At 35.2% G+C, this 14,435-nt stretch overlaps 1 pseudogene; it reads left to right on the top strand.

Annotated features, from left to right (window-relative positions):
• The first annotated feature begins 8,120 nt into the window (after nt 1-8,120).
• LOC112008349 (probable L-gulonolactone oxidase 6) lies at nt 8,121-13,681 on the top strand (annotated as a pseudogene).
• Nucleotides 13,682-14,435: the final 754 nt, after the last annotated feature.

Genomic DNA, 14,435 nt, shown 5'->3' on the forward strand with positions numbered 1-14,435 from the left:
TAAAAGGACATAATAAGGAACTCTTGTTACTTTAACATAATTCAATTTCTTTATCTTTAAATAGCCTGTAAAACATTTTATCACAAACTTTCCATCAGACTTATAATACATTTAGCATACCTTTCTTATCATCATACTTTTCTTATAAATTCTAAATAGCTTAATAGCTCATTAATAATATATTAGTCGGTCCAATTGTAAGTCTGTCATGACTTTTGGAAGGCTTCTAGCATACTTTGCTAGGCATATAACATTCCCCACAATGCTAGGAAATCCCAGGATCATATCAAAAAATATCACACCCCTTTCGGTTTGATCAAATCATCAACCGTGAGGGTTGGTTGGCATCCTCCACAAGTTGGTATTTTCCAACAAGGGCGAGTATTGCAAAGTCCTCACCACTTTTAATGGTCAATCAATCAATATTTCCATGGAAATGCAAGTACTTTAACCCTTATTGGCTAAGTTCAGATCATAATAATGGAATAACCCGAAAACTGTATTTTTCTAACAATTATGCTGTTACATAAATATTTCATAACAGTAGCATATCTACTTCATTCTTAAAATATTATGTTCGTGGTATAAGTAATAGCATCAATATGCTAAAAATTATCATATATATATATATATAAGATTCAAAATTCAAGAACATATATCTTTACTTAAATCATGATTATATGCAAATATTAATTTTTCTAAACAAACCTTATGCTTATCAAATGCACGTACCACATATCCCTTACCTAAAAGTAGAAGATGCGAGAGATTTGAATAAGAGGAGCTCAAATGTCCATGTTCTCATCACCTAAATGAAATACCAAAACTTACTACTAACAATTCTTCCTAAGTATATAAATTTTCACATGAATCACAACCTAACTCTCAAACTCAAGAAAATCTTAATTTTCATCTCAAAGAAGTTTCCTATAGCAACACATATACATATATACTGTAAAGTTGTGATTTATAACTATGTTTTATATTGGCTTTATTCCATAACAAAATTTTTTGTAATTGCTTTAATTTATTTTCTTGTATTTTGTGGGATTTTATTGTATTGGGTTTAGTATTGAGTTGATGAAAAATCGAGAATGAATTGAAGAATCAGTGGATTTCGCGAGTGTCTCGCTAAAAGCTAACTTGCAAAAGAGCCACATAAGAAACATATGCTAGAAGCTGAAGAGTCATGTCAGCCTGGAGGATTTCGCGAGTGTCTCGCAAGTAAAGCCTTCTCGCGAGATACCCACGAAACTCTCTGCTTGAAGGATGTTTAAGTGTGACTTTCTTACCCTTCACCCATACTATATATACCCTTATTACCCACAAATGTAAAGGAGGTCATTCAGAGAGAAAAACCCTAGATAGGTTTTCTACAGCACACACACCCATCTTTTAGAGAGAGAGCTACTCATCTTTAGTGAGAAATCATTCTAGCCTCTTCTCCTTCCCTCTCCCATTGTCATACCTTGAGAGGAGATTTGTACCCAAACACAACTCACACCTATTTAGAGTGTAGAGAGTGTTTTGGAGCTTGGGAAGCTTTAGGGATTTGCCAAAAGAAGCCGGTGAGGCTTGGCAAATGCAATCGAGCATATTACGGGATTCGGAAAGCTAGATAAGACATGGTTCTGAGAAGCCTTGTTGGAGTAGGAGCTTGGAGGGCTTAGGTACATTGGGTAGATTAGGATTAGAGGGTCTCTTGCTATTCGTGTATCCCAACTTATTATCTAGTGGATCGATTTACCACTTGGAGGGTGGTGGAAAGGTTTTTTACCGAGTTCTTTGGTTTCCTCTTTGATAACACATTGCCATGTTATCTTGTGTTTGCATCTCTCTTCCCTTACTCTTGTGCTTTACTTTTAATGTTTGTTGTTCATATTTATGCACTAGAGTAGTATCAGTTGATTGCTTTTCATTTACTCTTGTTTCCGCACTTAGATAAATTAGAGTAAAAGCAATCTAGCCGTAATTTTTAATTGGAGGTCTAAACAAGCTCTTGTATTTTCACACAAATTCGAGCTTTCATATACATATATACACACACACAAATCACGTGATCAAAAGAATCCATTATTCATATCAAACCATATTGTATTAAAAGATAAGTCCAAACGTTGAGTTCCTTTCTTTGACACACTTAGCTAACTCCTTAATTAATAGCAGTTTTACCTTTCTAAAATTGCACTGTAACTCATTATTTTGATAAAGCAGTAAAATTCATAGACTAAATTTTGAATTTATGAAGCTTTTGCCTCACCAAGCAACAAAACAAAAAATTCTCATAGTACATTTAATTAGTATGAAATAATAAATACATGATCCAATGTGTTAGAATGAGTCTAGGGAATGACAAGACATTTTATGGATGTTGCTATGCTAGTTCTCAAAAAGGATTTGGTGCGGTGCTCCCAAAATTTTCTTGCAGGTGTGCTTAATGTTCTCATAGTCTATCTATACGTATGAAACACAATATATAGAGAAATATGGAGAGATGCACTACCAAATCATGTCCACTATGTACAAGTGGGAGATGTAAGTGAACGACTAGAGTGGGCATTCAATAGAAGAGTAACGCCTAAGCGTTAATCCACAAAAATGGGAGCAATGCCAAGGGCAAGGGCATTTCTCAAATGAAGTTACATTGCCATACAAAGTGTCCATACAGGCCACCCATTGGACATGGAGGCATTTAAAAATATGAGAATTCATAAAACTTGTTTCGATTAAAAACGTTCTTTTAAGTGTGAGTGCGAAGTTTTTTAGGCTATAGGCATTGTGTGTATCAGCTCTATTAGAGTGCACCAATAACTACAGGTCCCATTTTTAGGTTTTTGGTTTGTGGAAGAAAGTAGAGTGCGAAGTTTGAGGCTTACGGTGCCTCAATGCCAAACTTGTTAGTACACCACTTATCTAAGAGCATTCACATCAGTATGTGTATTTTACACATCCATTTTTACACTAAAAACTTACTTTTTCTATTTTACACTACAACTTTTACAAAACACTCATATCAGTTCATTTATTTTACAAGATATTTCAATAAAATATTCATTCTTCTCATTTTTTTATTATTTCCCTCAACTAACTTCTCTTATATACGCACGTTATCTCTCTCTCTCTCTCTCTTTATTCATTTTTTCTGAACAGCTCTCTCTCTCTCTCTCTCTCTCTCTCTCTCTCAAAAACTACAACCCAGATCAGTTCTTCACCGGGTCCTTACTTCACCGGCCAAACCAAGCTCCGGCGACCCACGAACCGAGCTTCACAGACGGCCGAACCAAGCTCCGACAACCCACGAACCGAGCTTCACAGACGGCTGAACCAAGCTCCAACGACCCATGAACCGAGCTCCACAGACGGCGGAACCAAGCTCCGATGACCCAGATCGTGTCTCACCTGCTGATCCATGAACCAAGCTTTGGCGACCAACGAACCAAGCTCCAAAGACCCAAAACCAAGCTTCGGCGACCCAGATCGTGTCTTCAACGGCCGATCCATGAACCAAGCACCATAAGCACCAATCTATCTCTCCGTTGGTTTGTCTGTGTGGGTTTGTTTATGCGTGGGTCTGTTTGTGTGGATGTGTTTGTGTGTGGGTGTGTTTGTGTGCATCTGAGAAAAAGAAGATGTGTTTCTGAGGTAGTTATGCATCGGAGAAGAGAGAGAAAAATTAGTGCGAACGAAAATCATTAAAATAATAAATACACGAGCTACAGTACCCATGTATATTTACACGGGTACTGTAGCTCATGGAAATATATACATGATTTTACCCATTTTTACATCCACTGATGTGGGTGTTTTTTTTGCTCAAAATGTATAAAATTTACACTGTACATCTATTTTAGAAGATTTTAACTGATTTGATGCGAATGCTCTTACTACCCATTTCAAATTGTCCTCACAATTACGTTTGAGTTCAGATGAGAAGTCAGAATATGTGTTTAAGTGTCGTCTGCTAGTGCAATTGGGTACCTTATGTACTTGATAGTGTTCACTAGGTCTGATTGTTAGGTTCTAAATATTTAGTCATAAATGTTTAGGTTCTAAATATGTTGTATGTTGGTAAACCAAGAACAAAAACTTGTCTAGAATTAGATCTTAGTGTCTTTGAAGTGTTTCAAACATTGCTCAAGTTAATATAAGTCAAGATTCAAGAACGTACAAGCTGCAAAAAAAAGAATTCAAAATCTGTCAAGCTCGATTGATCAAAGAGAAGGCTCAACCGATTGAACTGCATGTGAATTTGCAGAATCTTAAAGAAAGCCCAATAGCCCACAAAATGTTTAGGGTTTGAATCTAACACTGCTAAGTATAAAAGGAAAACTCTAATACACTTTTTTCAAGTTTTGAGAATTACTTTTGTGAGATCAATGAGGTTTTATACCTTCTAATTCTATCAAGCATCTACCGGAGATCAACTCATATTGCTAGTACTGTTAGAGTATAAATTGCCATCAAATTTTAGCTATCAAGCGTACTGAAGATCAAGACGTGAATTGAAGGTTCACGTGAGAGTAAGTCCAAGCTTAAAGAAGTCTGAGGAGTTCAAAGCCCAGTTTGGTAACTGTATTAGATTTGCTACGAATTGGTATTCTTAACTGTAAATCTCAATTTGATATAAGGGATTTTTTTCTTGGGATAGTTCCCCCTAGGTTTTTTACGTTAAAACGAGTTGTTTCATTGGTTTCCTTAGGTCATCACATCTTGTATTATTTAGTTTTCTGTTGTGTATGTTATGTGTGATGAATGTTTAACCTAGATCTGAATAATTAACCTAGATAACAATTTGGCTAATAAATTATGTTAAACATATGGTGTTTTCCAGGGTCTAAATTTTTACACTAATCTTTATCATGTAGTTAATGTGGCTAGTAGGTCTATGATAGATCCAAGAAAAGAGTATTGGAATTCAGTAAAGTGGATATCTTGCAAGTACTAGACTATGGTAATCTTTTCGATCAAATTAAAGACCTTCTTCAGAAGGTATGGGAAGACCTTCAGAAGCTATAGGTTGTGCGGATTATGATTATGCAAAAGATCTTGATTCTAGAATGTCCATGGGATGACACATATTTATGTTTGTTAAAAGGTCCAATCTACTAGAAGTCTACTCTACATGATATAGTTTCACCATCCATTACAGAGGCAGAATATATGGCTGATACAAAGGCAAAAAAAAGAAGCAATTTGGCTTAAAGGATTGTTTAACAAGAATGTTTCAAGCAAGATAGTAAGGTGTTGGCCAGTGTGCAATTCACTTAGCGAAAGAATCAAGCATACTATCGAATCACATAAATAATTGTGCTTTTTGTATTTGTGCTAATAAATGCTCTAAATTAATCTTTACCCAAAAAATAGAAGAGACTTTGAGCCCTGTTATTTATTTTTATTTTTATTGTTATTGATTTGAATTCTCAGAGTGACATTTGCACAACAATTACCAAACTGCATTTTTATACTCAATTTTTTTTTTAATTTCTTTTTCTTTGTATTGGGGTTTACAGGTAATGATGTGGAAATATCTTTAGAAATGGGTGTAATATTCATCAAATCAAGCAAACAAACAAAACATGCACATAATATGTACATGATTTTTTTATGACAAAACTTATGTAGTGTACCTTAGGTGTTGTTCCTTAAGTTCCCCTCTTAAGATTCAACCATGTGGCTACTTAATTAAAAAATACACTTCCATCCAATGAGAAAAAATCTACATGACAGAATCTTAAAAGGGGAATATAAGGAACAGCACCTAAGTATTGTACTTAAGTCTTGCTCATTTTTTTATATATAGAAATGTGTACATGATTTGGAATAGAGTAGTTTGTACCATATTTGAGTTGCTTGTCTTGTCGGTGCTTAGTACAACGATCTAAATTTTAGGGAGTTCCAAGTGGGGATTGCTATAATTTTGTGATGCAGGATGCAAAAGCTTGAAGAAGTAAAACACGTCTACCTCTAGAAAACAAGAAACAAAACACGTTTGCTTCTGAAAATAACCTTGAATCCACGAGGAGAAAGAGTCTAGAATCCACCAGAAAATAGAAAGACAAAAGTCTGAATTTTATTGATTGAATAATTGTTCAAAAAACATGTACAGACTTCGAGGCCTATGTAAGGGTTTCATAAAACTTTACAGACAAGAAAATATAATGTAAAATAACTCCTAAGTGATACCTAACCATAACAGTAACCAAATTTGACCTAAAAAGCATTAAAAGCACCTAAAAATAAGGAAATAAATGCCCTAAACCTAAAATAAAGTTTTTTTTTATATAAAAATACCAAAATTAATAAATTACAAAAATTAAATAGTAAATTATGTCCTACATCAGACCCCTCTACTTGAAACAAACTTGTCCTCGAGTTCATCTTTGAAATCTGAAATCTTCCATGTCAAGAGAACAAATACTTTGAATACTTCATCTTTCTTGTCTTCTTGCCAAACTTGAAAGTCATCAATTGAGCAACTTGAACTTCTTTTCCCTTGATCTTCATGCAATTAACAATATTCATCAGATAAGAGTCAATAATCACATCAAATCTTTCCACCCCAATAAAATCAATAAACTTTGTTTCAATGTCTCCCACCAAATAGTAGGAGCTTGAACGCTACAATCATCTAACTTGACTTCATCAATATCGTTGACAACTTCCTCTATAATTTCTTCTTTAACGGTTTCTACTACCTCGACCTCAAGATCTTTCTCTATAATAGGGTCTTCATTAATCTCCTCCAGAATCTTGATTTCAAGTTCCTCTTTTATAACAAGGCTTTCATCAATTTCCTCAAAAATCTCTATATTTTCTTCTTTTACTTCTACATATTCTTCAAGAACAATATTTTCTTCAACATGCAACTCTTCCTTTAATGGTGGAATATTTGGCTCTTTAAAATAATTCAAGTATGAACTTCTTGGCCAATAATAATTTTGCATTATATATGACAAGATTTCTTCACAATCCAAAGGATAAAATTTGATAGCAAGCATCTTTTTCATCCTTGGCTATGAATGAATTTTGTCTTTACCTTATCAGATTCTATCAGATTGTACTCATTCCCACCAACGTAAGGCATACTTACTAAGTTTATACAAAACAAGTCCAACTTTTTTCTCATAACAAATATTCTCATAGTCAAATAAATCCTCTAGATCAAGTAACCAATCAAGAAAATATTCTTTTAAAAAATAACCATTAAAACTTGCAATTCTTTTATAAGACCTATATGAAATTTGCTTACCAATAGGTTGCCCCTGAGTTATATCTCCGCAACTGTTATCCCTATTGTTTCCATGCTCCAACAACGGCATCTTAGCAAATAAATTTTTTATGAGTGCTAGTTGTACGTCACATAATACTTGCTAAGTTTTTTGTCACCAGAATTGCTACCATCTCATACGCCAGCCACCAGACCAGGATAAGTCAAGGTTCTAATACCAACTGATGCAGGATGCGGTAGCCTAAAGAAGTAGAACACGTCTACCTCTAGAAAATAAGAAACAAAATATGTTTGCTTCTAAAAATAACCTAAAATCCACGAGGGTTCCTTGAATCCATAAGTGTCCTTGAATCCGTAAGGAGAAAGAGTTTAGAATCCACTGGAAAATATAAAGATAAAAGTCTGAATTTTATTGATTGAATAATTGTTCAAAACCCTTGTACAAACTTAGGGGTCTATTTAAAGGCTCCGTAAAACTTGACAAACAAAAAACTATAATGTAAAATAACTCCTAATTGATGTCTAACCATAACAGGAACCAAATTTGACCTAAAAAGCATTAAAATCACCTAAAAACAAGAAAATAAATGTTCTAAACCTAAAATAACGTTTTTTACATAAAAATACCAAAATTAATAAATTACAAAAATTAAATAGTAAATTCTCTCCTACATCACTTTGTTATGTTCACAGCCTTGATGCTTGATAAAATCTGGAAGCCAAGAAATTTATTAATTTTCCCAGAGATTGATCCAAACTTGCAGCGAATAAGTCTCCAAATCGGCCTGGATATGCAAGACCACTTGAATTCACTAGCTCGTGTCCTCCCTTGCTCAAGCAACCCGAATCACCAGATGGTCCAAGCATTCAGGTAAGGCTATAAAATTGAATTATGAAGCTAGGCATTGATTCTTTTGGGGCTGTGATTACTGTTGTTGCTAGGAACAATGAAGGGATTGTATTAGCTTCTGCAATATCCAGGACTAATTCTTCTATCCCAGCATCCGTAGCAGAGGTACATGCTTTTAAATGGGCGTGACAAGTGGCAAATTCCACGGAAGCCTCAAAGGTGCAGATTGAAGGAGATTGCCTTGTTTATGTTGATGCTCTCTTGCAAAAGCTGGATTCAACTGCTGGATTATATCAGATGTAATTTGCATAATGTGTAGATAATTTTATTTAGCATTGGGTTTGAATTCTTGTTTGTTTTCATAGTCTCCTAGGACTAAAGCTCCGCCCATATACATGCTTAGCTTAGGCAGGGGCAGTTTGACATATTTGGGGCCTAAAGCTATGCAAAATTACTACTAATTAACATAAACCACGTAGAAATTTTTTTTTTTTTTTTGGAAGAAAGTTTATAAACATAAAAAATTTTGACTAAACTTTTTTATATTTATTGATATGACAAATTGATAGTAGTAAGTAAAAGAGTAAGTTAACAAAAGTTTGCTAACTCAACTAATGTGAAAAATGTAGCACTTCTCTTTTTCTTTTCTTTTTTGAGAAGTGCTACATTCACAATATTTTTCACAAAAAAATTTAAGTGTTAAGTTATTTCTTGTTTTCTATTTGAACCCACCGCTAAAATTATTTTTTTGCTATCAATAACAGCCTGTAACAACCTGTTATTTAGAATTATTGTATAAGTGTTATGAAAAATATTGTGGACATAATATTTTTTCTCTTTTTTTATTTTTTTCATTTTATTAAAAAAAAAAGACTTAAATGCACTTTTAGTCCCTACATTTTGACTTCTTTTCATTTTAGTCCCTACATTTTAATTTTTCCACTTTTAGTCCCTAAACCAATTAACGGATATTATTTTCATCCTTTCCATCGGTCAACCAACGAAAATAGCTGACGTGACAGCCGAAGGCATTAAAATATTATTAAAAAAAATTATTTAACATTTTTTAAATGCCAAAATTTTTATAAAAAAAATTAACTACTCAATTTTAATTAAAAAAATAAAAACAAAAACACAGCAACCCAGCAATAGAAACCTAGCAAAAGAACATTACAACTTGTTCTTCGTGTTCATCCCAGATCAAACCCAGCAACCAAGAACACAAATCCAATAACCAAAAACTCAAACCTAGATCACAATAACACAAAAAAAAGAAAAAGAAAAGAAACAGAGACCAAACACAAACACAGACCCAGAGTTCTTCGTGTTCTTCCCAAATCAAACCCAACAACTAAAAACACAAATCCAGCAACCAAAAACTCAAACCTAGATCACAACAACACAAACGAAAAAAAGAAAAGAAAAGAAACAAAGACCAAACACAAACACAGACCCAGATCACAAATAGAGATCAAACACAAACGAAACCCAGATCACAACCCAAGCCAAAATCATCAGCGGACCCAACCACCGATCCATGTTCACAACACCCACATGCAAGCCTCCAAATTTTTCCTTTTCCCATTGTTTTCCCAGCATCAAGACCCCACAGCCTCCATGATCAAAACCTCAAAGATCAGCCTCTTGATCTGCTCGTCGCTGGTCAATATCGAGTGAGGTATAAAGAGGTGTGAGAACCATTGATCTCGGCTTCACAACCACTGATCTGGGCTCTAATATCTAATCGGTGACTGGGTTTTCTTTCAAACACATAGGTTCTAAAACAAGATCAATTTTTTTGTTGATAGGGAAGAGCTTGGTGATACCCTTCTTGGCCAAAGTATAGATAATCTCCTGAGAGATTCCAAGCTTAGCGACCTCCAAACCTTCATCAGCTTTCGGCGACGAAGACAAAGATGTGGCTTCGGATTCGTAATCAGCTATGGCAGCATACTTGGCGAGAGAAGGCGAGGAGGCCTTGAAATTCAACAGCCCTGATTTGAAATGAAATGCTCTGTTTTAGGAAATAGAAATGGGTATGTAGTGTCTCCATTCTTGACAAGGTGGGAAGATGGGGTTGATGAATGGTGTAAGTATTGGGTTTGAAGAGTAAAGGAAAGGTTGTTGTTGTTGGTTGTGAAGGAAGAAGAGGAGAACAATAACCTCAGCTATTTAAAATTGAGTAATTTTGGTAACCCTAGCTAGGTTGCTGGGTTGCTGTGTTTTTGTTTTTGTTTTTTTTTTTGTTTTTTAATTAAAATTGAGTAATTTCTTTTTCTTTTTTTTTCTAATTTTGGCATTTAAAAAATGTCAAATAATTTTTTTAATAATATTTTAATGCCTCTGGCTACCACGTCAACTATTTTCGTCGGTTGACCGACAAAAAGGACGAAAATAACACCCGTTAATTGATTTAGGAACTAAAAGTGAAAAAATTAAAATGTAAGGACAAAAATGAAAAAAAAAAAGTCAAAATGTAGGGACTAAAAGTGTATTTACGCCAAAAAAAAAAAAACTTTATTTATTGGTTAATATTTCGGCTTAATTAAGTTAAAATTTAGGGATCTTTCTTTTACTTGGGGCCTTAAGCGACTGAATCAATAGCTTATACCTTTGAGCATGGTTTTGAAACCTGGACCATTTAATAAACCGAAGAAGGGAAAGGTTCAAGATTTTTGAAGTCGGACTGAGGTTCAATCGAGGTTAAACCATGATATGTCATTTAATTTTTTAATATATTTGATACTTAAATTGGTTTATATTTATTAATTTTTCAATCTTAACCATAAAGAGGTGCGTGACCCAATGGTTTGCATGTTAGACACATTATTTCACTTACTGAAAGCAGGTTTAAGTACTGCAGGCCTCCCCTGATTTTTTTGTATTGTTATTCTGAACCTGTTTTTGGGTTCTTTCCTGCATTTTTTTTAAAATTTTGTCTTTCACCAAAAATACAAATTTGCATATTCAATCAAATAGAACACAGGCTAAAAGCCATTAGACAGCACAAGACACGGCAGCTTCAGGCTCTGCTCTAAGTCAGAACTTTCTTGTAATCATTAAGATACCTTTAGTGAAAATTAGTTAACATTTTCTTGCTCATTTTTTCTCTAAAAGCTTATCTCAAAGTTATCAAGAATTAGCTAGGACCAGAGCCTTTCTTCTCCAGACTACAGATTCAAACCTGGAGCCCCATTAAAATAAAAATATAAAAAAGCACCTATATTGCTAAATTACCAACACAAAATTGAGCAACACCAAACTCCAAAACATGGTATTGTTACGCTAAAAAACAACAAGTGTCTTCCTGTTAATCTTTGTTGCGTGTTATAGTTGTAGCCCCCCAGAGGAACCCATCAAATGCTCATCAGAGAATACAAACTGTACCATCACAAACTCCTATGGTGCCTTCCCGGATCGAAGCACTTGTCGAGCAGCTGAGGTGGCGTGCCCCATCACTGAGCAAGAGCTCATTTCAATAGTGGCAGAAGCAAACAAGAACAGAAGGAAAATGAAAGTGGCAACATGTTTTTCACACAGCATTCCCAAGCTAGTTTGTCCAGACGGCCAAGAAGGGCTGTTAATAAGCACCAAGTATCTTAATCATATGTTAAAGATTGATGTTGAAGCTATGACCATGACCATAGAGAGCGGTGTGACATTAAGGCATCTAATCAATGAGGCTGCCAATGCCGGTCTATCCTTGCCTTATACACCATATTGGTGGGGTTTGACAATTGGGGGCATATTGAGTACTGGTGCACATGGTAGCACATTGTGGGCTAACGGAAGCTCGGTCCATGATTACCTTCTAGAACTTCAAATTGTTAGTCCTGGTGGCGCTGAAGATGGGTATGTAAAGGTTCGGAGGCTCAAAGATAGTGACAAAGATTTCAATGCAGCTAAAGTTTCACTTGGAGTTCTTGGAGTCATTTCACAGGTATGGTTTGGAGCTTGATATATATATATGACAAAAGGGTATTTCTGGGTCATCCAGGAAGTTTGATCTTAGAAAAATGCTTGAAAAATGCTTGCTGGAATTTGTTAATCAAGCCAAACTTTCTTTTGGGATTCTTGAGAGAATGCTTTTATAATTAACCAATTACAAGTCTAGTTCATATTTGCATCTAAAGCATTAATAAAGATTTGGGTGACAAATTCAGTCGACCCTTCATCTTATCAGCTCAAAGTGGAAAACACTCACTTTGCAGGTCACTCTAAAACTACAACCTCTCTTCAAGAGATCCATCACCTACTTGACAAAAAATGATTCAGACTTGGGAGATCAAGTGGCTAGTTTTGGTCATGAACATGAGTTTGCGGATATAATTTGGTATCTCCCAGTCAACGCAAGGCAGTCTATCGTATCGACGATCGTGTCTCCACAAACACATCTGGCAATGGTCTATACAATTCAACCTCATTCCGCCCCATACCTTCACTCGAACTGGGCTCTATCAGAGCCTTAGGTTAACCAAAAAGCATTTGCCTACTTTAGAACTACAATTTGATTTTTGGTATTGTAATAATAGTGTAATTGTTTTGACAGTGTTTGTTTTGTGCTTGTTTAAGTAGAGGAACTTCTAGAGCACCTGAGTTATGCCGATGGGAAGTGCGCCAGTGCAAAAACAATTACTTCAAAACTCCTGAATACTGCCTATGGTTTAAGTAACAATGGTATTGCTATTTTCATGTGCTAAAAAAACTACCAAATTAAGTTATTTGTATTAGTTGCTGATTGTTATTTGTCCCCAATTCTAAAAACAATTCTTGATTTGGACTTATAGATGACAACTTTACGGGCTATCCCGTAGTTGGATTTCACAACCGCCTTCAAGCATCAGGAACATGCCTAGATAGCCATCGCAATTCAGCTTGTGCATGGGATCGCAGAGTCAATGGTGCTTTCTTTCACCAAACGACATTTAGTATTAGCTTGTTCCTGGCTAAGAGCTTTATCCAAGATGTGCAGAAGTTAATTGAAATGGAGCCTAAAGCAATGTGCTGTGTAGAACTGTATAACGGAATTCTCATGCGCTATGTTAAGGCTTCGAGTGCTTATTTGGGCAAACAAGAAGATGCAGTTGACTTTGATATCACTTATTATCGAAGCAAAAACCCCATGACTCCTAGGCTTTATGAAGACATACTCGAAGAAGTTGAGCAACTCGCTCTTTTCAAATATGGAGCACTGCCACATTGGGGAAAGAATCGAAACCTAGCATTCGATGGAGCAATCAACAAGTACAAAAACGCTAGAGAATTTTTGAAGGTTAAGGAGTTGTATGATCCCTTTGGCCTCTTCTCTAGTGCATGGACAGACCAAATTCTTGGATTGAAAAATGGTGTAACCATAGCTAAGGAGGGGTGTGCATTGGAGGGGTTGTCTATATGTTCAGAAGATATTCATTGTGCACCCAAGAAGGGCTATTATTGTAGACTAGGCAAAGTATACAAGGATGCAAAGGTCTGTACTCGTATGACTTCTAAGGTAAATACTATGTAATGTCAACGGACAGTGGTGAAATCAAGATTTCACCTTAGAAGGCCCAAATTTTAATTTCTTGGCATATTAAATAAATGTAAATTTCACTTCCCTTCTCATGTCATTGTTCCTCTAACCTAAATAGAGATCCATTTCCATTTTGGGCAATGTTTGTGTAACAAAATGTTTGTTATAGTATTTACCGTTCCTCTTTTTTTTCTTTTTTTTTTCCTTTTTTTTTGTTTTTTTTTTTTTTTTTGTTTGTGTTAAGACATATGTGGTTCACTTGTTAAGAACATATGTCAATATTTTATGTAGTTGGCTAATCCTTTGACAAAACGTACTTTACTTGTATTTTGGTAGATCTAGGATGTGTTTAATACTTTAAGAAACCTTATTTCAAGTTCAAGTGTTAAAGTCATGCAAGTCTGTCTAAGAATTAAGTGAGAAAGTGCTGAATTTTAAAACTCGATAGCTGCTCGATACCTCCTCGACACCTGGCTATCTGTCGAGATCTTCAGTTGATTCTTATCGCAATCTCGATAGCTTCTCGATAGCTAGTCGATCGATCGAGAAAGTTTCTATCCCCTCGACATCTGCTCGACACCTTCTCGATAGCTGTATTTGTTGAGATTTATTAAATCTCGACACTTGCTCGACACCTGCTCGATAGTTGCTATCTGTCAAGGTTATGGGAATTCAGATTTCTGCTTTTGGGCCAGGCTTATGTATTTGTGTAGGGTTTCTTTTCTCACAACCCTAGACCTATATAAGGCTTATTTCAAAGGCCGTCACATAAGAGAATATAAGAAGAACATATGCAAAAGGTGACCGATGCCTTATTTTCTCTGAAAGAAGCTACTGCGTCTTTG

This window comes from Quercus suber, unplaced genomic scaffold, assembly GCF_002906115.3.
Source record: "Quercus suber isolate HL8 unplaced genomic scaffold, Cork oak 2.0 scaffold_507, whole genome shotgun sequence".
NCBI classification, from domain to species: domain Eukaryota; kingdom Viridiplantae; phylum Streptophyta; class Magnoliopsida; order Fagales; family Fagaceae; genus Quercus; species Quercus suber.